This window comes from Chlorocebus sabaeus, chromosome 12, assembly GCF_047675955.1.
Source record: "Chlorocebus sabaeus isolate Y175 chromosome 12, mChlSab1.0.hap1, whole genome shotgun sequence".
In the NCBI taxonomy this organism is placed as follows: Eukaryota; Metazoa; Chordata; class Mammalia; order Primates; family Cercopithecidae; genus Chlorocebus; species Chlorocebus sabaeus.
The window spans coordinates 53,005,217-53,030,877 of record NC_132915.1 but is presented as its reverse complement, the minus strand read 5'-3'; the positions used below and the strand labels follow the sequence as shown (position 1 = coordinate 53,030,877).

The following is a 25,661-nucleotide window of genomic DNA, read 5'->3' as shown; positions in this document are numbered from 1 at the left end:
CTTCTCCAGTGGCCGTGACAATGCCCAGCCAGCAGAGTCTTTCTCACGGCATTTCCTTAAAAGCCTACTTGTTATCCTTGAGGGCCAGAGCGTAAAACCATGCCTCTAGATGCGAGCTATGAGCATGGAGTTGTAGCTGTCCAGATGGTCATTTAGAATTGTGTGCATTTTTAAAGACCGTCTTTACGACAAAGATTTTCAAGTCCTATCGTCTCCACATTTTCTGAAAACGTGGGAAAAGGAGGATTTGCTACGAGTTGTCCACTCTCCTTTATTCCCTCCCTCCAAGAACGGTTCTTTGCAGTGCCCAAATGTAATACCTTCAGCAAGGACAAAAACGCTTTTAAAACTTAATTTTCTAGTGGCCCTATTACTAATAATTCTTCATAAAAATTTAGCTCAGCCTCAAAACTTACGGCAAATCAGTCCGTTTAAAACCATTCGAATATCAGTTGGTGTGTAATGTCCCCATTCCCTCAAGTAAAATCTGTTTGTTTGAAATATTGTTTTGTTGCCCTTGAAGAGTTTTCTCAAAAGTCGTTTCGCCACAGGCGCTTGAATTTCCCATTTCTTGTGGAAGCTGACCTGGAGTCTCCATTTTGGTGAGCGGGTGGAAAAGCTGTCCTGGATCTACCTTGTCTTAGGAACCTTAGGGTGTATCAATGGTGACTGTATTGCTGAGTGGACCCGAATGTTACTGCATTTGTGGTCAGGTCCTTAATAGGAGGTTTGTTGGGATGTTAACACTGTGAAGGTTGTGGGGAGGATATAGTTAGGGAGGAGGTTCGCTTGCAGTTTTAAACTATGGGGAGAGAAAGAAGAGGAAGAAAACATCTGGAAGATAAAGGCCAGAATGGGGTAGGAAAAATTAGAATATGAAGGAACACATTACATTAAATTTTCTGTGATTCCTCTTTTGTAATTTTATCTTTTTGAGAGAGTATTTTTATTTTTGTGTGATTAAATCTGGCCCCTTGTTGCCTGTTATTCGGGTAACTTTGTGCTGCCACCTTTCGGGGAGTTAGTTTTTTTTTTTCTTCTTCCCTTGAAAGACTTTAGGTGTGTAAGCCCCTCCCTCTTCCTTGTCTTAGGTGTTTTCTTTCTTGTGTAATGTCTTCTTTCAGGAACAATCAAGTCAGCTGTATTCAGTGCACACACTCTTTCCCTGTGGTTCAAGGGAATTTTAGTTTTAGGGTATGCTCCTTGTTTAGAACAAATACCCAGTGCTGGTCAGTGTCTGCCACTCTACCTGTTACTTACTGTGGAACCTTTTTTCTTTTCTAGGCCTAAGATGTGTTTTTATAGATCCTCTTTGATTTAGTTTTTTTGGTTGATTTGTTCTGGTTACCGCCTCTTCACAAGAGAAAAACAAAGCACTTCTGTCCCAGTTTCAGTGGTCTTAGTTAAGACTCAGCTCCTGGTAGGTGAAGAGAGAATGATGCTGTGTCAGTACCATCACTCCTTGAACCAACCTTTTGGTTATTTGTCCACAGACAGATGCTGCTGGCTGAATCCTTGTAACCAAGCCCTCATGGCTCTTCCAGCCTTCCCTGCTTATCTTTTAAAAATAATGTGCCTCCCCTCCTGCCACCCCACGTCTATTCTAGAAGCAAGTCTTAGGTTCTCTTTAAGGACACAATAAAGTCTTCCAGAATATCCTGACTTCTAAGCTGGGATCAACCTTTTCCTCTTTCTTTGCTGAAAGACCCTTTTTTTAAAACAAAACAAAACAAAACAAAACAAAAACTGTGACGCTTTTCAGGCATTAGCATGGCACAAGAGTACCACAGTGGCAAATTAGCCTTCATATTCTTCTTCCCCAAAGGACTAGATACTCTGAAATAGCTTCTTAAGCTTCTTACCAAGACTGACTTTACCATTCACCTTTCTGATAGCCTGTCTGCATGGTAGCATCAGTTTTTTCGCTCCCATTTGATGTCTTATTAAATCTATCATATCATCACATTCTTATTACCACCTTTATCACTCATAATATTATTTGGAATTGAGAGAGGCTAGAATCTGTGGTACTTAGCTTGGTTTGGTTACTTTTTTGTTGACGTTTTAAGGGGGCCGGATAGGTGAGGTGGTATTAGGTCCGGATGGTGTGCCACCCTGTGGAAAACCTGCCCATAGCAGTCTACCCCCGGCTCTTTGTTTCTTGGCTACTCAGCTGGACAAGTCAAAAATTATTGTAAGCTACCACATTTGACTGTGTGTGTGGGAAGGTTAATTTTTTATTTTTATTTTTTGCCATGGGTACTAAGTTATAGGCAGGACTGCTTTTCCAGCTTGTAACCGGTATGGTTGCACATCCTCCCCAATCTTGAAATTCTTAAGAATTTTTGTACAAGGTTACCCTGCATTTTCATTTTGCACTGGGATGCACAGATTACGTAGCTTTTCCTGGTTAGATGCTTTCCCGCTTGTTAGTATTTAGCTGTCAGTATGGCTGCTTTGTTGATAGATTATAGAACTGTTTGAAGGCTTTATGTCTGGTGATGCCACACCTGACTATCAAATTCACTATGGAGGACATAAAATGCATACAATTTTTTCTTGCTTTGGCCATTTTTATTTTCGAGATGTAGAAATCTTCACCGATATGGTTATGCACGGAGCCCACATATTGTAGTTCAGTGCCAAATCCACACTTTTGTATGTTCTAATTTGGGAAGAACATTTATTGTATATTTATTTGGTTCAGGATACTAGATGGTTTATAGTGCTAGTTAATTATTTCAGGATTTCAAATAATGTAAATTTGCCAAGTGGAAACAGAAGACACTTAAACTTAAAAGGCAGTGCTTATTTTAAGGCTTTTACATATTAAAAGGTACTTTTTTTTATATAGCTTTAAATGATAAGTTTTGGAGCCTGAAAAAAGTCGAAGTTTGCGTAATAAAATCCTAGATTTTTGTGGAATACTTAGGATATTTTTCACTAGTAAATTTAACTGATTTGGCTTTCAGCTTGTGTGATGTGTATCGTAAGTTTCATTTTAGTAAGGTCGCTAGAATAATTTTTTATTTCAAGGGAAGATTTTCTGTATCTCTAGGCTTGTATTTCATTGTGTAAAACAAAACAAAAGGTAACTCTTGTGTGAGCAACGCTGTGCTAAATGCTTTCTCATAGACATCTTCCGCTTTAATGTCAGTGCTAACTTTCTAGAGATTGGTCTTAATAAAAATATCTATTTTTGCAACGAGTGTTATTTTCTCAGAGCTTTGAATTAGGCTTTCTGTGCGTCAATTGAATTGATATTCTTAATGACATGTTAGCTTTTTGAATATTGCTGAATAGTTTTGTGTGATAACAGATATAGGTTTTCATTGTAAGAAATCTTTATGAAGAGAAGGATGGGGCTTTGAGGAGTAAAATAGTTAAAATAGCCCAGAAAGTCGTAAGAATAGGTGGAATGGGGATAAAACTAAACCAGTTTATAGAATGCCTTACAGTGTCTTTTTTTTTAAACTTGCAGTTTCTTAGTATATATTTATATTACTGGTTTCCATGACATCAGTTTCTGAATGAAAATGAATAGCAGATAAGGTCTGACATGCAAAATCCCCTTTCCCACTTTTAAAAATGTATTTTAAAAAGCTTGACAAATTTAAAATTATACTTATTGTAAGACAGTGACAGTAAAATGATAGTTTTTTTTTTTTTTTTTTTTTTTTAAGGCACATTGAAGGTTTTGCTTTAGCACTTGTATATTTTGAACCAGGTATATTATCTACAGTTTGATGTACATGTATATTTTTCCCTTGTCCAATCTAATGCAGATGCTCCTGATAAACCCATTGTAAGTTGAAAATGGCATTAAGTTGAAAATGTATTTAATACGCCTAACCTACTGAATATCAGAGCTTAGTCTAGCCTACCTTAAACATGCTCAGAACATTTATGTTAGAGTTGGGCAAAATTATCTGGCAACACGGGGTATTGGTTGTTTACTCTGGTGATCCATTGGCTGAGTGGGAGCTGTGGCTTGCTACCGTTGTCCTGTATCAGAGGGTCTCTTACCACCAACTGCTAGCCTGGGAAAGGATCAACATTCAACATATAGTTTCTCCTAAACGTGTATTGCTTTTATATCATCATACAGTCGAAAAATCGTAAGTTGAACCATCATAAATTGGGGACCATCTGTACTGATAGATTTAATAGTCAGGTTTTTCCTTTGACTTAAAAAAGTTTATCATGAAAAGGAAATTTATATTCTAAATGTTTTTTTCTTCCAGAATTTTGTTTTTGTGGGTTGTTCATTATTGGAGATTATTTCAGCAACTTTAAAGACTATGTTAATGGAATGTCACAAAAATCTTTTGTAAATATCAAATCAATAAACTGTTCCTTCAACATGGATTTTTATTCCTTTTTTTCCTCACTGAAAGCTTTAGTACACACTTTCTTGACTAATTTCATCTCTTTATGGGACTAGGCAGTGATAGTTGTTTTGAGATTCTTAGCTTTCCTGCATTTTTTTTAGAGTCATTGTGAAATTGAAAGTTCTTGTTAATATTGAGGGGCTGGAGTCTCTTTATAAGCATTTGAAGAAAGCTGTAGCTGTCTCTTCCTAGAGAAATATATACAAATAATTAAGAAATTTCCATACAGTTTTTAGTATTTTGCAGTTTGGGAGAGAGAGTGTTAAAATGAGGTTCCATTTGGGAAATAGGACTTTGGCAATTAGAGTTGTCGTCTTATACTAGTGAGAAAGGGATGAAGCCATTCAGAGGTTCTTGTCTGCTGTTGAGTTAGTGATGTGCGCCTTTAGTGTTCTTTGAAGGATGACAGACTCTAAGCTTGCCTGTCTCAGTTTGTTTAAAATCCATTCCATTTTTGTAAACAAATAATCACACACATAAGGTCTTGTGAGCACCGTGTAACCAGTTTATTTGCTGAGTTGTCTCAGTAGGTTTTGTCACTTAGATTGAAACTCTTAATTTAGCACAGGCAGGTGGAAAATACTAGGCTAGAAGTCTGAAGTTTTCAGCGTCTGGTTTGGTTTAATTACCTATGTCCTTGGTTTCTTAACCTTTGATTGTGTATAAAATCTTACCCTCCCCATCTCAAGGACCACGTAAAGATGAGCATATTGAAGTACAAGATTTTTGGCAGTGAAATGACATTGACTGAATTGGAAAGGTGGTAATAGGTGGTTACCTCTTGATTAGTTTCATATTTTTGGCTTTCAATGTGTTATGAACCGTTTTTAGTGATTTTGTTTTTTTATAATACACCATCATATGTTTATTTTTGCCGTGAAGGAAAAGAAAAATCCCAGACTGCAGGGAGGATTTGGGAGAGTTGTGACTTTGGACATTTCAGTATGGAAATAGACATATTTATACCTATGATGATGGAACTTAGAAAGTTTAAAATGCATTTTCCTTGAAAATATAAATAATGCTAAAATATTACATATGAGACTGAGGATTTAGCCAGCTAACATTCCAGGAATATAAATTTCATAATTTAAATTTCTCATATTTTTTTCAGTGAAAAATCAAAATTTTAAATTTAACCATTTGTATTAAAATAGTCCACATTTTCCCTGATTTGAATTTTATTTAACCTCTTATCAAGGATCCATTCCTATACATCACAAATGGAGATTACACAGAAATACATTTTTTTCCCCCTCATTGCTAATGGTGTGAACATCATTGATGGATGCCCTGTCAAGTAAGTTATTGGAAATTGCTCACTTGTTCAGTTTTTAAAGGATGTTTAGCACTTTTTTTATTCTTTAGGCATCATTTGTGTATATCAGAAGTACAAGAGCTATTTCTCAAAGCAAATCGCAGTGTATCTGAAAATAAATTCAGTGAATTGGGTAAGGTTGGGAAAATATTTCTGGAGCAATTAATCTTGTTTTCTCTGAGCTGCTTTTCAAAAGTAAGAATTTTCTGTTATACTGATGTTGCTTTATTGGAGGTGACATGGCAGGTGAGGGGGTCATCCACCTTTATTGCAGAAGTATCCAGAATGTGTTAAATATACAACATTTATTATAGAGAGTGGGCAAGTTTTTGTAACCTGTTCCCAGGTAAGGCCTATTTCTGTTTGAGTTTATTCAACACCACTTTTGATCTCCCCGGGTGCTATTTACTGATAGCTGGCTTATTTTGTTTAAAAACCCTTGGGGTCTTTTCTGTCCTATAATTGTGAATGACTCATGGACTTTTCCCAAATACGAAGTCGTCTGTGCTTTTGACTTTCATCCCTTCCCTTCTCCATAGTCTCCGCAAGGAACTTGAACTACCCACAGCCTTCCTCCCCTCTTTGGAATGCCTCTGTACTTGCCCTCTGTCCCTTGTTTATCCTTTTGAGCCTTGTGCTTAGTTCTGGAGCCTGGTAATTTGGGATCAGGTGCAACCTGCTCACTTGTTCCTTTATTTTCTTGTCTTGCTTGTGCTTTTGCATTGGCTCTTAGCACTTTGTTACATTTTACTTAAGAATATCTTCTGTGACTTAGTGAATCACTGATACTAGAAGGAGCAGTTGGTATCATTGGACAAATTATTTGTGCCACAGGTCCCGAAGGGTGACCCATGAGCTTCATACGGCCTGTAGGTGTATTGATTGCCCTGAACTGTGTTTTAAATAGTTTTGAGTTCTTGATTTATGGTTTGGTAATATATAAAGATCTACAGCCAAATGTGTTGCTTCTTGAAAACTTGGAAGGATGGAGCAACAATGGAGTCCACATTTATCGACTGCCCCTTAAGGATGAAGCATGACTTGTTTCACTTTGGCCTTGGTTTGTTTGCCTGGCCTTGGTGTCTCTAATGCTCTACTTCCTAAAGCCACGTGAATTGAAAAGTTAAGTATAAAGACAAAGGCAGTAGTTCTAAAGATTTTACATTCTTTTGATCCTCTCATATTTACAGATAATGTTTGAATCATGTTAAATTGCTCCTTACACATTTAGATCTTACAGTCTCCTTTACCTCAGAGAAGGTTTGTTTTGGGTGTCTCCTTCCTTAACCCCTGGTTGAAAAACAGTTTCTCCTTTTATAAAATGAGCTTCTCTCAGCTTAACTTACCTTTTCTCTCCTTCCCTGCTGGGATTTTAGACCTGTCCCCATTGGGAGTAAGGATTTCTCCCTGCCGTTTGCCTGCTTCTATTTGTTCAGATTCTTCGGGGTCAACATTATTACTTGGTGCTGTAAAAACTAATAGGATGTTATGAGCTGTTTAAAAGAGGCCTGTGGCCCACCTGCTAACCTCATTGCTGATGATGTGAGCTTATAAATGACATTCTCCCCTCAGATTGTTGTGGAAAAAAAAAAGAAAGCTGATATGAGACTACCAGGTGTGTGGTTTATGTGTGTATTATTTCTCTCCCTTCCCCCTTTATTTTTTTCAGTTTTCAGCCTTTTCTCCCCCACTCCGGAAGCAGCAGGGCAGCCTTAGCAAGGCGCTCTCCCATGTGTGCCGTAGAGCAGGGTGACGCACCAGCAGAAGTAGAAAGAGGCTCCACATGTCATGTTTGGACCAATGCTGTAATTTTATTTTACAATAAGGAAGGTGGATAATATTAATCTACTTCTGAGCATAATAGCACAATTTGAAAAGCAGAGAGCAACTTTGGTGTGTGTTGATGTCTAGTGAGATGAATACAGTTGAATGCCAAGTAGGTAGAAAATGTCAGTGTAGAGCCTTCCTTTTGGTGACTTTAAGCACTTATATTTCTAGTTAACTTTTGTTCAGCCTGGCGAATAGATATAAAGATCTGTTTTATCAACCCAGCATTAATGTAGCTTCTTAGAATGGAACAATGCCCATAAAACCTTGCTCTTCTGGCAGCCACTTGAGCTAGGCCAGTTATAACGATGAATCAGAATGTGCCCCTGTATTGAACATCTTAGCAAAATCCTTCAGAATAATAGCTTAATGTTGGCAGTTTTAAACATTGGCTTACTCTGCAACCCAGCCTGTTTTTTTGTGTTTTTTTTTGATATTTGGGGTGTGAGTACAAGTGTATGCTTACTTAAATACTTAATTTTGAATTGTGTATGATTTTAAAAAATCATTGTTAGGTACATTTGGAACTTTTCTGAGGCACTTAAAAATTCTTGGTACCAAGCGTCTTCTATTCTATGATTACATGATTCTTTTAGATGAATATGTTGCTTGTTTTTGATGCTCCCTGCAGCATCTGATTGTGGCACCTTAGGGTGGCTTACTTACTGGATTGGGGTGGGGAATTGAACATCAGTAAAAACAGGCATGTTTTATCCCCCTAAAGATTGGGAGTCATTCCCGTGGAGCTTCTACTGTGCAATAAGAATGACTTTGATATATGTGGGCTGCTAGTTAACTTGAAGTCTAGGGCTTTTCCAAATTCATCTAATTTTGTTTTTAAGTTTTGTTAAAGGATCTATAAAAATATTCGTCAAGTTTTTGTGTTGAGATTATGTTCAGAAGCCAGGAAGATTGTGTAATACTTACTGTTTCATCACAAATTACTGAGAGCTGGATACTGAGAACATTGAGACGTGTATAAAGTGCCCTTTACCTCATATTCCTTGGTCTCTCTGCCTAAGGAGATGAGGCAGAAAATAACTTAAAAAATCACACACTCCCCACTCTTGCATTTAATAGTAGAAACTGAGTGCTTGAGGAGTTGAGCGAAGGGACACATCCCTGTAGTCTGGGAATCAAGGGATCAGGCCGGGTTGTTGCTTATTGCTTTAGGGACAGGACTGTGTGTTTTCTTCATCCGTTTTGTCTATTTTTTGCGTTTTGTGTCTTGTTCCCTCACCCATTCCCCCCATATTGTTTTTGTTACCTTTGGTTTTCTTTTATGGCATGAGTAACTATTTCCTAGTTTGCCAGAAGCTCAGTCACAGGTGAAAAATATTTATGCAAAACCTACTCAAGTTTTAGGGTGTGGCTGGAGAGAGACAAGCTGTGACTGTCTTAATTCCACTGTTGTCCCAGAAGAGTGGATCCGAGGCACGTGTGTGTCAAACTACGTGAAGCTGGGAGTTTCCCCCAGAGTTTTATTCTGTTGACAACATTATGTGCCAGCAACCTCCTCTGGGTATAGCATTTATTTTTCAAAACACCTAGGAAAAAGTCAAAATAATTATAACTTTTTTGGCTTCCTCCCTTTTAGGAGTATAGTTGCAGGAGCAAGAAACAAGTGACAGGACAGAAACTGGGATGCTTTTCAGAGCATTGATCTATGCCTTCTCCTTGGGTCATCTTCATGCCTAAGGCCATGTCTTCTAGGAGCATGTGTTGTCTGGGCTGCTGACTATAGCTTTCTTATGCCAGTGCTTGGTGTTCTGAGGCCTGGCTGCTGCTTTTCTCCCTTAGTGGAATTTACTGTTTTTTCCTTTTTTTTTTTTCCTTGAAAGGTGATTGAAGAGCCTGTACACTGCGTTACCTTTTTGGTTTACTGGAGAGGCTCATTCCTTCAGTTGGAACTGACTGTTTGGGAAATAATTTGTATTCTTATTTCTTGACTTTCTGAAAAAAAAAATTCCCAAATAGTTTGGCTGACTTACAAACATTGTTTTGTGGACAGTAGGGTGAAATAGTTGGTTTTATAGTGAATAATAGGTTGTGATCTAGACAGGAAGAGTGAAGACATCTGTTTTGGTTTTTCTTTTGTACAACTTCTATGGTAACTTCCAAATGACTCCCTCTTGAGAATGCGAGAGTAAGAAATTTTATGTTGGGCAGTCAAGTTAGCAGTGGATTGGGATGGGACAGCAGGGATCTGCCACTTTTTAGTTGTTGACTTACCATTAGGAAGATAGAAAAATATGTGGAGTTGGCAGTTGGAGATGGTGAACTACCCCAAGGTGATGGAACCAGGAGATGGAACATTTCCTCTATTAATGGTGATAACACCTAGTCTTTCTGTCCTTACAGCAATTTGCCACAGCTCCCTGGGATGATGTTTTATAGGTGAGGAAGATGAAGCTCAGAGGTCAGGTGGTTTGCCCAAGGATACAACCAAGTGGGGAAGTAGGATCAGGTCAGACTCCTAGTTCTGTACCTCTTTCCATGGATCCTAGAATGATGATGTTCTTTCTACTTTTGGTAGTTCTGCTGGCTGTAGTTTGAGGTGGCTGAAATCAGATCCAAGAAGCAACTCAGTTTTCATGTTTGGAGAATATATTGCTTCTCTTAGGGGTGTTTTGTAGTAAAATGGTGTGACTCCAGCAGCAACTGTATCTCACCTCCATATTAAATTGCTGTAGAGGCTGTTTGGTTCCCCAGTGGAGGGGTGGTTGTGCCAGCATTATTGTTTATATTTACATTTATTTTTTAAGCTTCACTGTGGTCCCCATAGCACTCCTAGCAGTATGCCCACAACTTGTTCCTCAGGGCCAGGATTCTGACCTTGGATTATTTTAGGTCCATGACTGGGTGACTTCTGGAGGCAATTCCATCACAGGCTGGTGACTTTCTGATGCCAGCTGGCATCCTTGACTTGTAGGATTACTTTTTGGAACCGTACAAAGTATGGATTGGTTATTTTCTGTAAGCAAGGAAATGAAGATACTGTTTTCAGGCTTTTTTTAGGATGCTGTTAAAATCAAGAAAAAGGTGAAAGTGACATTGAGATAACCCTGGCTCATTGTAGTAGATAATCTGTAAGGGCTGTTTTTTAAACTTGTTAAGTTTATGAAAAAAAAATGTGTTCCCAATCAGGTGGGATTTTAGAAATACCACTTTTTGTTCTGAGAAAAAAATGGCAGGTCAAGTGTTCAATAGGATGTATGATATCCAAATTGGAATAAACAAAATATTCACTCAGTAAAGATTGTTCTTGATTCACCTTTCTCCATAAATTTTCAGTATTTCTCCAACTTTACTGTTTCTCCAACTTTACTGTCAGAAAAATTGGTTGGGGGTGGATGACAAAGAATTACAGATTCAAAATGACCTTTTTGCTCTTCCCTGGAAGGAGGCCATCTGCACTTGTTCATTACTTGATCTCTCACATAGTGTGTTTGTAGTAGAAATTCAGGAAAATATTTGAAGGTCACTAGAATAGTAGAACTCAAAAGTCTGGAATAGAGATAGTAATTTAAAGAAAGAATATAGTACTTGAGACTGAAAATCAATTGAAAATTATTTGCATCTGTAAGTGAATCATGAATGTTAGGTAATCTTACTAGAATTTCAGTCTCTACGGGGAAATTTTTGCAAAAACTGCCATAACTACTCCCATGTTTTCTCATGTCTTACATATGCAATTTTTATATTACTTTTGAGTCTCTTACATTTACTTAATGTCGTGATTCCATGTCCCCCAAAGCTGTGAGGTTCTTGGTGCATCTTTCAATCCAAATGTCTTAGAATTGAGAAGCTGAAGTAGCTGCATGCCAACATGTTCTCTGATTTATTATCTCTGCAAATATTTTACTCTTTCTAGAGTATAAATATTATCCTTGTGCTATGCAAAGCTGGTGTAAACCTGAGAAAATAAGGTCATAAGATCGTCTCTACATATTTCAAGCAGGTGCCTCTGGTATAAAATTGGCCCAACAGGCTATGCACAAAGCAGTCAGGTGGGATCCTGCCAAGGCTGCTTGGTACCTTTTAGCTGTAATTTGGAATATCACAGGATGAAGCAGAAGTTAATTGTTGAGAGTGAAAGCTCAATAGCCTTTTACTCATCATTGCATTTTATAGGACATAGTAACCTTAACCTTTGACCTTAATGAATATGTACCATTTCTCTTTAATTTTTGCTGTGTTTCCTTAAATTTGGTGAAGACTACTAGAGATTTTGTTGGGTAAAATGCTTCTGTAGTTCCCCAGTTCCCTGTGGAATTCAGAAGCATTAAGAGATCCAGGGACTTGAAGTTTTGGCTGTTATAGTTCAGTCTCCTTAAGGAATTTTCTGGACCTTTACCCATAAGGAATTTTTCATTATGGCTAACATTTATTTCTTTCTCTTATTCCCTGTGATTATTCTCTGTTATCTTCTCAAAGAAATGAGGCAATTTGATGACAGTTTATTAAATATTAGCCTATGAATATTTGAAATGTTTACATCTAAAGTTTTTATTAGTAGCCACTTTAAAACTTTAAACTTACCTGTCTCTTCCTAGCATTTAACATTTTATTATTTTATTGTTTCTGGTCTCCTGACATGAATGGCATTTTGCTGTTTTTGATTGTCCTTCTATTCAGTTTTTGAGTTGTTGATCCAGCCTTTCCTGCCCTGCAGTGCTTTAAAAACAATTATTTTGCCAGTTTACATTGTGAACATGTCTGTTTCCTGTGCAAAGTTTCATTTGTTTAGTAAATATTTGTGGTCTTACTATATGCCACACACTACCTTGGGTGTTAATACTATAGTAGAGAATACAGTATACTCCCTGCTGATATGGAACTTAGAATTTATTGGAGGAGACATTATGTTAAAGTTCTACAAATTATTATATATAATTGTGATTTGTGCTATGAAGGAAAATAACCTTTAAGGCTTGTAACACAGTGTGGGAGGTGGTTAGTGAAGGTCATTTGTTGATTTCCTTCCTAGCTACCCTATTTTTGCTGTACATAAAAACAGACTAGTTTTTAATTTTATAGGCATAAGAATAGACAGAGGTCCTAAAATTAAACTCTGTTCTCCTTGATAAATTCATGGTGAACTTTGAGTCCTGGAGCTGATTCCTGCCACCCAGCTTGTATCCCACCATAGATCTGTCTTCGTATATTTTTTATGAGAAAGCAATTTTAATGTTCTTTGCAGGACAACATAATTTGACAACTTTTACTCTGGAAACTATATGGTGAATGCAAAGCCCAGCGGTGAGATCTGCATTGTCTAAATCCTTTTTTCTCTTTACCCATGACTTTGAAAATCTGTTATATCAGATTTTGAAATATTATCAGTATTTTTTAAAATAACACTTCCTAATGTATTAATTGATGCAGTAAGAACTTAGGAATATTTGTTAGGCTTTTTGCTTGGCTTAAATTAGAATTTCACTAATTCATCCACAGTTGTATTTTGTCATTGATTGGACTATTTGGTTTGTGTATGAATGACCTTTTAGATAATCCCTCTGACAAACCACCCCATTGCTTTAACATACTGTGTTCCTTCCAGTATTCATTTAAATTATAACTAAAAGGAAATACCGTATTAATTGGAATTGTTTTTAAAATATTAGTTGGAATGGAAGAGACTTAGGCAGTTTTCTTTGTAGAAACTTTGGAAGACATTTGTTGTTTGAGAGTGTTGAAAAATACTTTAAAAAAAAAATGTCAGTGGCTTCTGTGGAGTTCCTTAATCCTAAAGCGCGCTAGATGTGTTCATAGGAGATGGGTAGAATCTGGGAAATTAGTCTAAGCAATTGGAAAAGACAAGGAAAAAAGGATAAGGAAAATGAGGAATTAAATTCTCCATCTGGCTAGTTTCCTCATTCACACAGTTCACCAGAACTGAAGAGTACAGTGAATCCATGACAAGGATATGGTATTTTAAAATAGTGTCTTTCTGACCACCTTATTAGATTATTAAGCTTACTTGGACTATGCTGTTAGTTTCCTCAGAGAGGTGGACTATGGCAAACAGTTTTATTTTTAATATAAGCTGGTCTTTAGGAAGATAATAAAAACTATGCATGCCTTTTAGTTTATACTACTTATAATTGTTTGATTTAACATGGATATAGCATTTTCTTTGTAGGTGGATATTATTTCATCACAACTTTTAGTTTTCAGCCACTTTTCCTTGGGTGGAGAAAGAAGCTGCTGGAAATATAGACAGTAACCTCAACTCTTGATGGAATTTGGAGAGAAGCAAACCAAGTTTTAGTTCAGGAGAGGAGAATTTTTATTTTACTTCTGGCATTACGGGAACAGCAGGTATGAGAGTTAAGGAGCTGGTCAGGGAATGGGCACTTGGGTAACAACTTTCCATTGCCTTGGGTGTCTGGTCACTTCTTAGTAGCTTTTTAGATTGGTTTAAATTTTTAGGGCACAACTTAACTGTTACTTTCGACTACATTGGAAGCTCTTTGATGTCAGCGATTCTTATAACTTTGTTTTCTGAATATAGTAAGTCTTACTGTCTTATTACTGATTTTTTTTTTTTTTTTTTTTTTTTTTAAAGAGATTTAGTCCCGCTGCAGTGGCATGATCATAGTTAACTGTAACTTCGAATTCCTGGGCTTTAGGGATCCTCCAGTATCAGCCTCCTGAGTAGTTGGGTCTGTAGGCATGCTTTACTGCCACTGGCTAATTTTTAAATTTTTGGTGGAGATGGGGGTCTCACCATCTTACCCAGGCTTGTTTTGAACTCCTGGGCTCAAGGGATCCTTCTGCTTTGGCCTCCCAAAGTGCTGGGATTACAGACCTGAGCCACCTCACCTGGCTAGTCTGATTTCTTGAATCTAATAGGTCCTATGTCTTTAAAATGAAGATTAAAATTATAAAATTATATATGCTGAAGGTAAATATTACATGCAAGTTTTGTTTTTCTTTTAATTGTGTATTTGGCCTTGGTATTTTGGTTGCTGTGAAGTTGTCTTGTATAACTTACATATTTAACCAATTGGAGTTAATAAAATTGTTAATATTTAAACTATATCAAACATTTCTATGTTTTTTAGGTATCACTACTATATGGTAATTAAGTGCTGGATACTGAATAACTTAATCCTTTAAGATGACTTTTTTATTACAGTGCTGTTTCTTTTCATCCATACCTGTGAATAATTAAGAATTTATGGTATCTATGTGCAGTCTAGTTGGTGAGTTTAGTTTACTTGGACCACCTAGAAAAAAATATGCAGTGATGCTTCTGTAACCCATTTGACTAAGCTGAAACTATGCTTTTTACATGTGTTTATGACCTGTTAATACAGCTTCAAAGTGTGCTATATTAAAAAGATACTGGCTGCTTCAAGGTTGGACTGAAATGTCTTGTGTTTGCCAGGAATAAGGAGGGGTCTCCATAGATGGCCACTGGGCCAGTTGTTTAATAGCCATGTGGAACTCCCTTCAGCTATCAGAAGAATGCTTTCTGCTCTACACTGAGTATCTTTGGAAGCAGATAGAGAAGTTGAGGTCTAAGGTAGATGCTCTAATCATGGATGGCTAACTTTAAGAAGTGTTGTTGGTCCTGGTTCTCCTGTGGTATAAGCCAGGCTCACGCTCGTGCATGGGTACACACACAAACCCCAGGTACAGTAGCAGTTCCATCTGTTTTGTATGTTGTGGGCCTGCCTTGACATAGAACTGTTTGTTCTAAAGCAACTCATTTTAAAGCTGCAGTATGTTAAACAGCCAACCCTTCATTGAAGAATTTGGATATGTTGGCAATTCATCAGCGGCAGGGTTGTGATCCTGTCACTTCCTGTTAATGAAGACTTTTGTTTAGCTTAGCAAATCATATCTCTTGTTAATATCCACTCTCTCAAATGGTAGACTTAAAAGAGATGTTTGTATCTTTTTATTTATTAGTAGCCATGAGGGTGCTTTGGCAGCCCTTGCTTGTTATAGCCATTTAGCCATATTTCTTTTACGGAGATGTGGTTTGTTTTAAACTAGGAAAATCCCCAAATGATTAACGTCTTTTTTTGTTTATCATTTTTGAAATGACTTTTTGTCTTTCCTATTAGGTGGTCTTTTCCTTCAGTCTCAATTTCACTTCCATTTTGAAATTCCTAGCAGGGGTTTGTCAGAGCATGTATGTTCCCACTGCTGCAGTTGACTTTCCCAGCATTTATTTGTTGTTCTTGGGTAGCCCAAGAGAATAAGCATTCTGTCTTCATATTTAATGTACATTTCTTATATATAACAAGTTCAAGGACATCAGAGAATGTTAGCGCTGGAAAGGCCCTACCTATAGTGTTGAACAGCAGTCTCGTTTCATATACATTCAAGACTGATGCTAAGATGTGTTGTGTTGTCTAAAGTCTTAGGTATAGTGATTACGGTTGGTGAATGTGACCTTGTGGCTGGTTCCTGACTTGCTTTTCCTTCTCCAAGTGCCCTCTCCACTACACTGCTGCATTATTTCCTTTTTAAAAATGTAGGTTATGCTTTGGTGGGATTGCAAACTGGTAAGTTTTTATAAGATTTTTTGGGCAGTGACTAGCGTAATTAAAAATGCAAATAGGCTATGAACCAGCAATTTCTATCTTTACATTTACATTTTTGCTTTACTGTATAAGGTATCTATTGTAAGCACTGTTTGAAATAGCAGAGCCTTGGAATGTTCATCAGGGGATTGGTTAAATTAATTAGGGTATATATCTCTATTATATAGTAATCTTTAAGTAAAGAGTATGTGCTGATCTTAAAATGTAAAAAGCAAGCTTCAGAGAGCATTCGAAAAGATCTATGTATTAAGTATTTACTTTTCCTCACCTGTGCCTTTACATGTTTGTATTTTTCTGAAAGTGTTCAAATTGTTCATGAAATTGTTAACCACTCAGGTGTAGGTTTGAAGGAATTAAATATTTCTATCTTTTATTGCTTGAACCCGGGAGGTGGAGGTCACCGTGAGACGAGATCATGCCATTACACTCCTACCTGGGTGACAGAGCGAGACTCCGTCTCAAAAATAAAATAAATAAATAAATAATAAAAAATCCACCTTTTATACAGTTCTGTGGTTATCTTTTTGCATCAAATATATATTTTTTAATTTGCACAAATTGTTACAGTAGAATTACTAATTACTTCAAAAGCTGATCCCCCTTGGGTTTTTCAGAGCATTTTAATAGATTTCCACTTTCCCTACATATAAGCTGTTTGTTAGCATTCACTGCCTGCCTTGAGCTGAGCATTGTGCGTGGTCCTTGGGTGCTCAGAAACACTAGGATGTGGGTGCTACTTTTAAGTTCTCCAAGTCTGATTGACAGTCCAGAGGCAGAAAATGTGAGTTTATGGGAGGGGAGTTTGGTGTGAGGTCTGCTGCAAACATTGGGAAAAGGTTCCTGAAACCAGGTAGATGTGAGTAGCACTTGAGCTCTTTTATGCAAGTAGGGGGAGTTGTCCCTCCACCCCACCCCCTATCCCTGGGAGAAGAGGATTAAGTGTGATGTACTCCTAGCATGTAAGGGAAAAGTTTTGATTATTGGAACGTGGGTGGGTTTCTAGAGGACATTGAAATCCACACAGGAACATTGCTGTTTTTTTGTTTGAGAGAGCCAGACTTGGAACAATTTTGTAGGATGGCTTAGTGTGAGGAAAACTGAAGCAAAAGACATGGGCTGATGTGGCTAAAGGGGCCTTGAGGAGGAAGGAACCAGGGTTTTGAAAGGAAGATGGAGCATGCTTGGCTTCCTGACTAGGATGGAAACCCCCAAATGAAAGTGAAAAACTGCTTTTGGCATGCTTTGTATTCTGTAGACTCATAAGATACTCAAGCATTTTTCTAAACCAGTGTAAGTATGCAACATGAAACATGTAATAGCTTGTTATGCTTTGTAAAGTGTCTTTTCTGAGAACCAGAATATACAGTTATGTTTCTCCCACAATGTTTATGTAAAAATTTTACATTAAAGGAAGTTGAGATGATTAACATCTTTTTCTTATAAATCAGGGTGGTACTGGGCATAAGAAGTAGTTTACATAGTCCCAGAGCTGGAGGAACATCCATTTGAAGGTAAGGAGAGTAGTTGGAAGCTGTTCTGAGGTTTATCTGTATGGGCTAAAGGGATTCACCATAAAGGCGTGCTTATGTAGTAATGAATTAGACCAGTGATTCTCAAAGTTCTTGATCAGAGGATCCCTTTATCCACTTAAATTATTGAGGACCCCAGGACCTTTTGTTTGTTATGTTTATCAGTATTTACTGTGTAAGAAATTAAGATGAGAAAGTTTAAAAACATGTTTAAATAGCAAACCCATTACATATTAAAAAAATATTTTTAAAGTGAAGAATATGTATATTTTTTAAAAATAAGGGTGGCATAGTTTTACATTTTACATTTCTTTAACATCCGGCTTAATAGATCTAGTCAACTGTATTCTCATTGCAGCAGACTGAATGCAGAAGCAGGTGTCGCATGTAACCTTTAGAAAGCTCTACTGTACATTTATGAGAGCAAAAGGCATTCTCTTGACCTCCCAGATGTATGAGGAAGTCTCAGAGGACTCTTGGGTTCGTAGGCCATACTTTGAGAACCACTGGATTAGACTAATGGATTCTTGGAAGACAGGGCTAGGCCCATCTGAGTCTTAAAACTTGGAATCTGTATTGTAGGGAGGAGTGGACAGTCATCTTTCTAGGGGAGGGGTAAATTTAAGAATAAAGCCATGGAATTGGAGTACTTTGGAGGTAAGATTGTCTTTGGGAGTTGAAAACTTGAATACTATGACCTGGTTCTATCACTAGCAAGTTCTGTCACTAGAAAGTTTGGCCAAGTCTTGGGGCTTGCTTTCTCTGTCTAAAAATTGAGGCTGTGGGCTAGCGTTTGGAAGTCCCTTGTAGCACTAACATTCTATGATTTATGCATGTATTTTTTTATAGCTCTCTTGATCTTTCTATAAATACACACATGCCCAAACATATACGTGCAACATACTTGGAGCACTTTGGAAGGTCACGTGAGCTAAAAATGCATCTTGGAGTAGTTCACCTACTCCATGCGTTTTCTTTTTCCCGTATTGGTTTCATTGTCCTAGTTTGTTGCTCAAGTAGATATTGCCTAAATGGTACCCAGGGTGTGTATAAAATTGTAACCTCTTTCTTCAACTGTGGAACACACCTGCACTTAAGAAAAAAAACAAAACATAAACAATCTTCCACTGTATTTATTTCCCCTCCCCCCATTAGTCGTGGGATTAGGTGGGTAAGGAGGAGGGAGGTGAGATGTTATCTAAAACCACCATTATCAATCAGGGCTCCACCTGTCAGTTCCTGTTTGCAGCGCTTGTTAGAAGAAAACTGTGGGAGTCCCTTCCCCCTTTAAAATGCAAAATAGGGTGTTGGTGGTGAAGGGTGCCCATTTATTTTTCTGTGTATGACTCCACATTTAATATTCTAATACAATTAATTTTTCTAGTTTCAAATGTGCTGATTTAGACATTTTCTGCTTTTTGTTTGGATAACTAATTCCTGAACATTCTGTTGTCAGATGTTGACCTTTGTATGCCCTGACTGGATCAAGAAATGTCAGTAACAGTGACATCTAGCATTCTTAATGATGTTGATTTCTGTTTAAAACAAAAGTCCCTTAGCTACAACACCTCTTTTGGTGAGGATCATTGATATTCTGGAATTTCTGCTCGCAAGAAATTTACTCATCTGAAAACTGTGTAGCCCTTGAAGGCAGATACACACTTTATATTCTGACAGTTCCTGTACATAGAGCTTAATATTTATTGAATGAATGACAATAAAACTTTTCCTTTCAAGCACAACATTCGAGAGAAGAAATACTAGTTTTTAATTTTGAAATCCCGTGTAGCTTTAAAAAATCTTCAACCTGAGAAAATTTGTTCGAGTTTAAAAGAAAGCAGAGGTTGAGTTTTAAATGTTATTAAAAAAAAAAAAAATTAAACTTGAGCCTATTTTCAGTAATGTTTTTGTATTTTTTCTAGGCTCTTAATATTTATTTCATACTTCTGCTATTCCTGGGTAAGTGTACCTACTTCCAAACAGAAAGTTTTGAGAAATAGTCTGGAGGGCTTCTGTGTCTGTTAGCTCCAAATTGAAATAAAATGTAAAAATGGAAGGCAGGGGGTGGTTGCTATACAGTTCACAATTAGCCTTGATTTATAGGTCTCTGTTGGGTCCAGCTGTAGTTTATTGGTATAAAATGTGTTCTTGATCTGGAAAGCCCTCAAATAAGGTGCCTTTCATTCCAACAAGCAGGAAGGAAATGTTAATGCCAGTTTTCCTGTGGCTTCTGTTTAATGTGAATGGGATCCTCTGAGGCGATTTAAAAAGCTACTCATTGCCCTTGAAGGCACCCATATTGGATGAAGATAGATCTAAATTAGTGTTTGAATAAAAAATTTCATACGTCATCTGCTTTCCCAAACTAAATTTAAAGTTTAGTTTTAAACTTTTACTGTAAGTTATTTTAAGTAAGTCGAATTTTCTAATTTTGTAGATTCATTTGCCTGAGCAGCATTCTGTACTGCTTCTCTACCCCCAAAACCAAGTAATCTGAAGTAGTTTTCCAAAGTATGGAATAATGACCTATGTTCTTTGAAAGAATTCTTAAAATTTCCATCTAATGTCTTAAGCATATGGGGCTGTAGTGCATTTCACTTCATCGTTGAATGAAAGGAAAGGGGGCTAGGCTGGACATGTTCTGCAGCTTGTGGGGTCCCTCTCCTCATGGAAGCATGGTGCCATTTGCTCATTCTGGCTTAGTAGAGCTGCGATTGGGCTCTACCATCCCGAGTTGTGAAGGGTACACTTAGGCCCCTGCATGAGCAGATAGCCTGAGTTGCACATTTGGTGTTAAAATAAGCTGAGAAGAGGAATAGGAACTCTACTGTTTTAGGACTTGATTGTTACACCTCAGGTTCAGAATGTGGGGTCCCTATTCAGAGTTACTCCACCTTTCCAAACCTTAAATGTCTGACCTACAGAATGGGAATAATGAAAGGTTGATTGGGGTGCTTTATGGTGAAGCTCTCATTATTAGCTACTTTCTTCTCTCATTTTTGAATTGGGATTCTTTGGAACACCGAAGAAAACTTGCCTTAATGAGGCTATTTTAGGAGAAATATTGGACTTTAAGGCTTTGTTTCTTTAATGCTTTGTTTCTCTAATGCTCTTCCAATCTTGTGTAGGGAAAGATTAGGTCTGTCCCCTGCACCCACCCACACAGTCCTTGGACAGCTATGTTTAAAAGTGAGGGCTTGGTTTAGATTTGCTGGGAGACCTCTTACAGCTTTTGGGAAAGGAAGGAGAATGGGAAACTATAAAGAGCTTAAGATTTCTCTTTTCAGTGATAAATAGAGCCCTTTCAGGGTTTTCTAATTTTTAATAGATTTCTTGCCCAACTATGTGTCTCTTGTTTGGTGTATTAGGTCTGTAAAGAAGCTTAGTCTAGCCGGAAGCACCTTGGGTGTGGTAAGGCAATTAGGGGCTCTCAATAGAAGATGCACTAATTAGTGACCTGCGTGTCTTTCAAACTAGGGTGTTGGCTGCTGGGAGTAGCAAGAGTTACTATTAAGCATCAGTGACTAAGAATCTTGTTTAGTTGGAAATGGGGCTGGATTTTGTAATTAGATGTGAGAGACGCAGTGATCAGACTTGAAGATGGTAGGCCCTCAAAATTCTACGTTTCCCCACTCACATGGTGGGGTGGAGTAAGAGTACAAAATCTTGTTTTGCATGGAGGGACACCTAGGTTCTAGTCAGGGTTTCTCCCAGAGTGCCTTAGGAAAATACTCACTTTTCAGGGCCTGAATTTCTTATCTCTTAAAATGTGGGATGGGAAACAAGGTAACAAACAGGGTTGCTTTTCTCCTCTAATGATCTGAGGGGGTGATGTCAGAACCAGGGGAAAGGTTGGTGCTACTCCTGACTTTATTTGCTTGTTTAGAAGTCATAGGCGAGAGGTCCTACTTTGTGTTTTGGGGTTTTTGTGTCAGTAGTTTGGAGACAGATGGGAAAAAAGTTTAAAAAGCTTCTGTGAGATTGTATTAGATTTTCTGAGGTTCTCTAGTTAGATTGTCTGTCTTAATTGTGTAATAATTAGCACTTTAGGAAGGCCATTATGATAAGGGTTTTAATAGTTCTTCCGTCCTTCACTTTACATGACCGCCACCTGGGAGAAAATTTTGTACACATATCAAGGAAGAAAATGATCAAGTTTTGGATTTAAGAACCTAATTGTTAAATCTTGATTAAATGATGCCTATTAGGTTGTAATTATATCTATCTATAAAAAATGGATGGTAGCAGATTTGATTGCTGCATTTCCTAAAGCAGTTTTTTAAGATAATGAATTTAATTACACGTGTGCCTGGGAACCATTTAAAACCATCGAGAAGGGAAAAATGGACAAGGCCTATTGGAAATGGAAAGTGTTCACCTAGGTATATAGCTCTTGGCTTGCGGTTTTGAAGGATAGGAGCAGAAGAATCTGACGCCTCCCTCATCTCCCTTCCCACACGCATGCACCCCCTACAAAGGCAGAATCAATATTCTCTTATTTTATATGAAATGTTACAATAACATTTATCAGATGTCAAAGGGTATTGCATAGAAGTGGTTGTGTCAGCATAATTTGAAGGCTGCTTCTTTGTGCCAGGCACTGTTCTAAACAGTCTATATGGATTCACTCACCTGAGTTCTTAAAACTCTGAGATGTAGGTAGTATAATTATCTCTCCCCACCTCCCACCATTTTATAGATAAAGAAACGGCACATAGAGTGGTTTAAGTTGCTGGCCCAAAGATGCAGTAAATGACAGAGCTGGAATTAGAACTCAGGCAGTCTGACTTCAGAGTGCACAGTAACAACTATACTAGAATTCTCTCTGCCCAGGTATTAGAACTAAATTATTGAATCAAAGAGTTCTGTTTTGCTGTTGTGACCTTTTTGCACTAATGTTATGAACTGTCTCCTCAGATAAATAACCTTGCAGAATTTAGGCACGTTTGCCTTAGAACCTTATAAGAGACAGATAAAGGACAGCTTTGGCTCGGTCGTCCTTCCTGAAGCCTTCAGTGGCTCCCTATTGCTTACAGAACAGATATCAAACACTTTCAGGCATTCAGAGTTCTCCATTCTTTGCCAGATGCAATGTTTACTTCATGAACTAGCCAAATAACTTTTTCTTTTGATCATGGCCCATGAATTCTTATCCCATACCTTTTTTTTTTTTTTTTTTTTTTTTTTTTTTTTGAGGCGGAGTTTCGCCCTTGTTGCCCAGGCTGGAGTGCAATGGCATGATCTCGGCTTATCGCAACCTCTGCCTCCCAAGTTCAAGCGATTCTCCTGCCTCAGCCACCCGAGTAGCTTGGATTGCTGGCATGTGCCACCACACCCGCCTAATTTTGTATTTCTAGCAGAGACGGGGTTTCTCCATGTTGGTCAGGCTGGTCTCAAATTCCTGACCTCAGGTGATCCGCCTGCTTCAGCCTCCCAAAGTGGTGGGATTATAGGCGTGAGTCACCGTGCCCGCATCCCATACTTTCTATTCACTCAAGTATATCATTATGGCAACCCTAAATCCTACACATGGTGCACTTGAAAAAATCTCTCAGTACCTACCTTTTAATTATTTCTGTCATTATCTGCCACCCATGCCCCCCTGCTACCAAGCACCCTTTCTGTTTTGAATTCCCAATACTTGGCCTTTGGGGATTTTATTGAAGTGTATCTTACATGAGATTTACCAGATAACATGAAAATGACTTACACATTTCTTCATTTAGTTTGTGTTTATATTTACACTGTTCCTGTGATGTACTAGGGACTTAGCATGCATTATAATTTAAGATCAGTTTAATGATTTTTAGAAAGTCATTCTCTTTTTGCAGTGCCTTTACTGGTTGTATTTTTTTGAAAATGGTTGTGTTTTTCTTTCAAACAGAGGATAGAAGTTCACTTTCGGGCTTAAGTAGAATCAGTAGAATTCATTCTGGATTTTGGTTCATTTTTGTCTCGAATCTTAAACTCTTCAAATCCTATTGTTAGCTGCTCAGGACTCAGCTGGACAGATGGTAGCTATTGTACAAATTAGGACATTGAAGCATAAAGGTCAGGTTAATTCAACCTGTGTCCATTTAGCTAAATTGGCTACCATGTCATGCTTGTGAGTTAGACTCTGCATCAACCAGCTTTGCAGTCCATTGTCCCTGTCCTCATTCTTTGTAGTTAGCTATTTCTCAAATGCATCCTTATTATTTGGAATGAGGAAAATGGGGTTAAAATGAATAGATAAGCAAGTCCAAATCTATTTTCTCTAGTATATTCCATGACTGTGATATTGCATCAGTAGAATAACCTATACAAAGGACATAGGGCAAGGGCAGTTCTCAGAATATTTTTCACATATTTGGGATATTACTCTTTGTTTTGAAAAAAATTATAGAGCTATGATTAAATACCTTCTTGTGCAGGGAACTAACTCTACATACAGATTTGGCAATAATAGTGTCAAGGCTCTCTGTAAGGATGGTAAACCCTGGATATCTTACAGAGAGCCATTGCCCTAGTGAGGCAAATCATGCATCTTTGGATCATAATGACTAAGCAGCAGAATTATAATCTGGCAACTTTGTGGGTTTACCATTAGAGTGTGAAGCTGTTTTTGCCTTTTGGCAGTGTTTTGCTTTCCTCAAGATGATCTCAGCTTTCATTAAGATTTCATCTGACTGAAAAGATGGATTTTTGAGTAGGTGAGAGTCCTTTTATGTGATGTCTCAAAGGACAGAGTATGGGTCAAATCGCTCTTCAAATGGATGGTAATTGTGAGGAAGAGGCTTTTTAAATGGAGATTGCAAGTTATCCAAAGCTTATTAGAACTAAGAGCTTTTATATGTAATAAGCTTCCACATTTGTAAATAACAGGAACTGTAATAACCCAGTGAAAGGCCCCATAACCAGGGCTTGACCCAGAGTTATATGTTAACATTGATCAGCCTTCTAACTCTAGTGTTTTATAGTAGGCCCTAGAAAGTTCATTTGTCTTTTGGTTTAATTCTTCTTTGGATTGCCAAAGTATGTTCCTGTTAAAGTTTTTATTTCTCATAAAAATTAAGACACAGTCGAAGGTCCAAGGACCAAAATGGGTACACTTCGTTTTCATAATATTCCAAAATCTGGTGGGAAACGATATTGATCAAGAAAGTCATTTAAACATACACTTATGCGCTTCTTCCCCTGGTTTGTAAGAAGGTGGTGTGCTGTGGAGCAGGCTGTGAAGAGGAGTCAGTATTAAAAATGATTGTTTAGCTCTTAGAAATTATTTCCTGGAAATGCTAAATAGCAATAAAATCAGCTTTCAGGGAGGAGATACATAGCCATTAAATGTCTTGTTTTTGTCTCAGCTTTGTGATGAACAAAGGAATATTCGTTCTTAAATATGTGGAATCTTGAGATTTTAATTCTATTTTAATATTGGCAACTTAAAATTTCTTCTCTGCAAGAGGTTCTGTATTTTATGACAATCCTATTTTTGAGGCATTTTATATATTAATGACTATGGACATAGTATTTTCCAATACTTACAATATTGTTTTCTCCATTTATTTTTTATTTTTATTTTTTGAGATGGAGTCTTGCTCTGTCTCCCTCAGGCTCGAGGGCAGTGACGTGATCTCGGCTCACTGCAGCCTCTGCCTCCCGTGTTCAAGCGATTCTTCTGTCACAGCCTCCCGAGTAGCTGGGACTTACAGGCATGTGCCACCACACCCGGCTAATTTTGTATTTTTAGTAGAGATGGGATTTTACCATGTTGGCCACGCGGTTCTCGAACTCCTGACCTCAGGTGGCCCACCCGCCTTGGCCTTCCATAGTGCTGGGATTACAGGCATGAGCCACCACGCCCAACATTTTCTCCATTTCTTAGTCACTGGCAGGATCTTAGGTTCTTAGGGAGTCTTACATAAAATATAAACAAACTACCCACTTGATTATAATGAGCCTGTGGCCTATAAAGGTAGGGACTTAATTTTTCAAAGTTGTCGACTTTGAAAATATTGCTTCGAAATGTGTTTTTTTTAATGTCTAAAGAGCA

General features: G+C 37.7%; 1 protein-coding gene across 10 annotated transcripts in view; it reads left to right on the top strand.

The window, feature by feature from the left end:
• Nucleotides 1-25,661, top strand: part of ELAVL2 (ELAV like RNA binding protein 2) — a 134,776-nt gene that overhangs the window by 5,642 nt on the left and 103,473 nt on the right. The window lies entirely within an intron of this gene.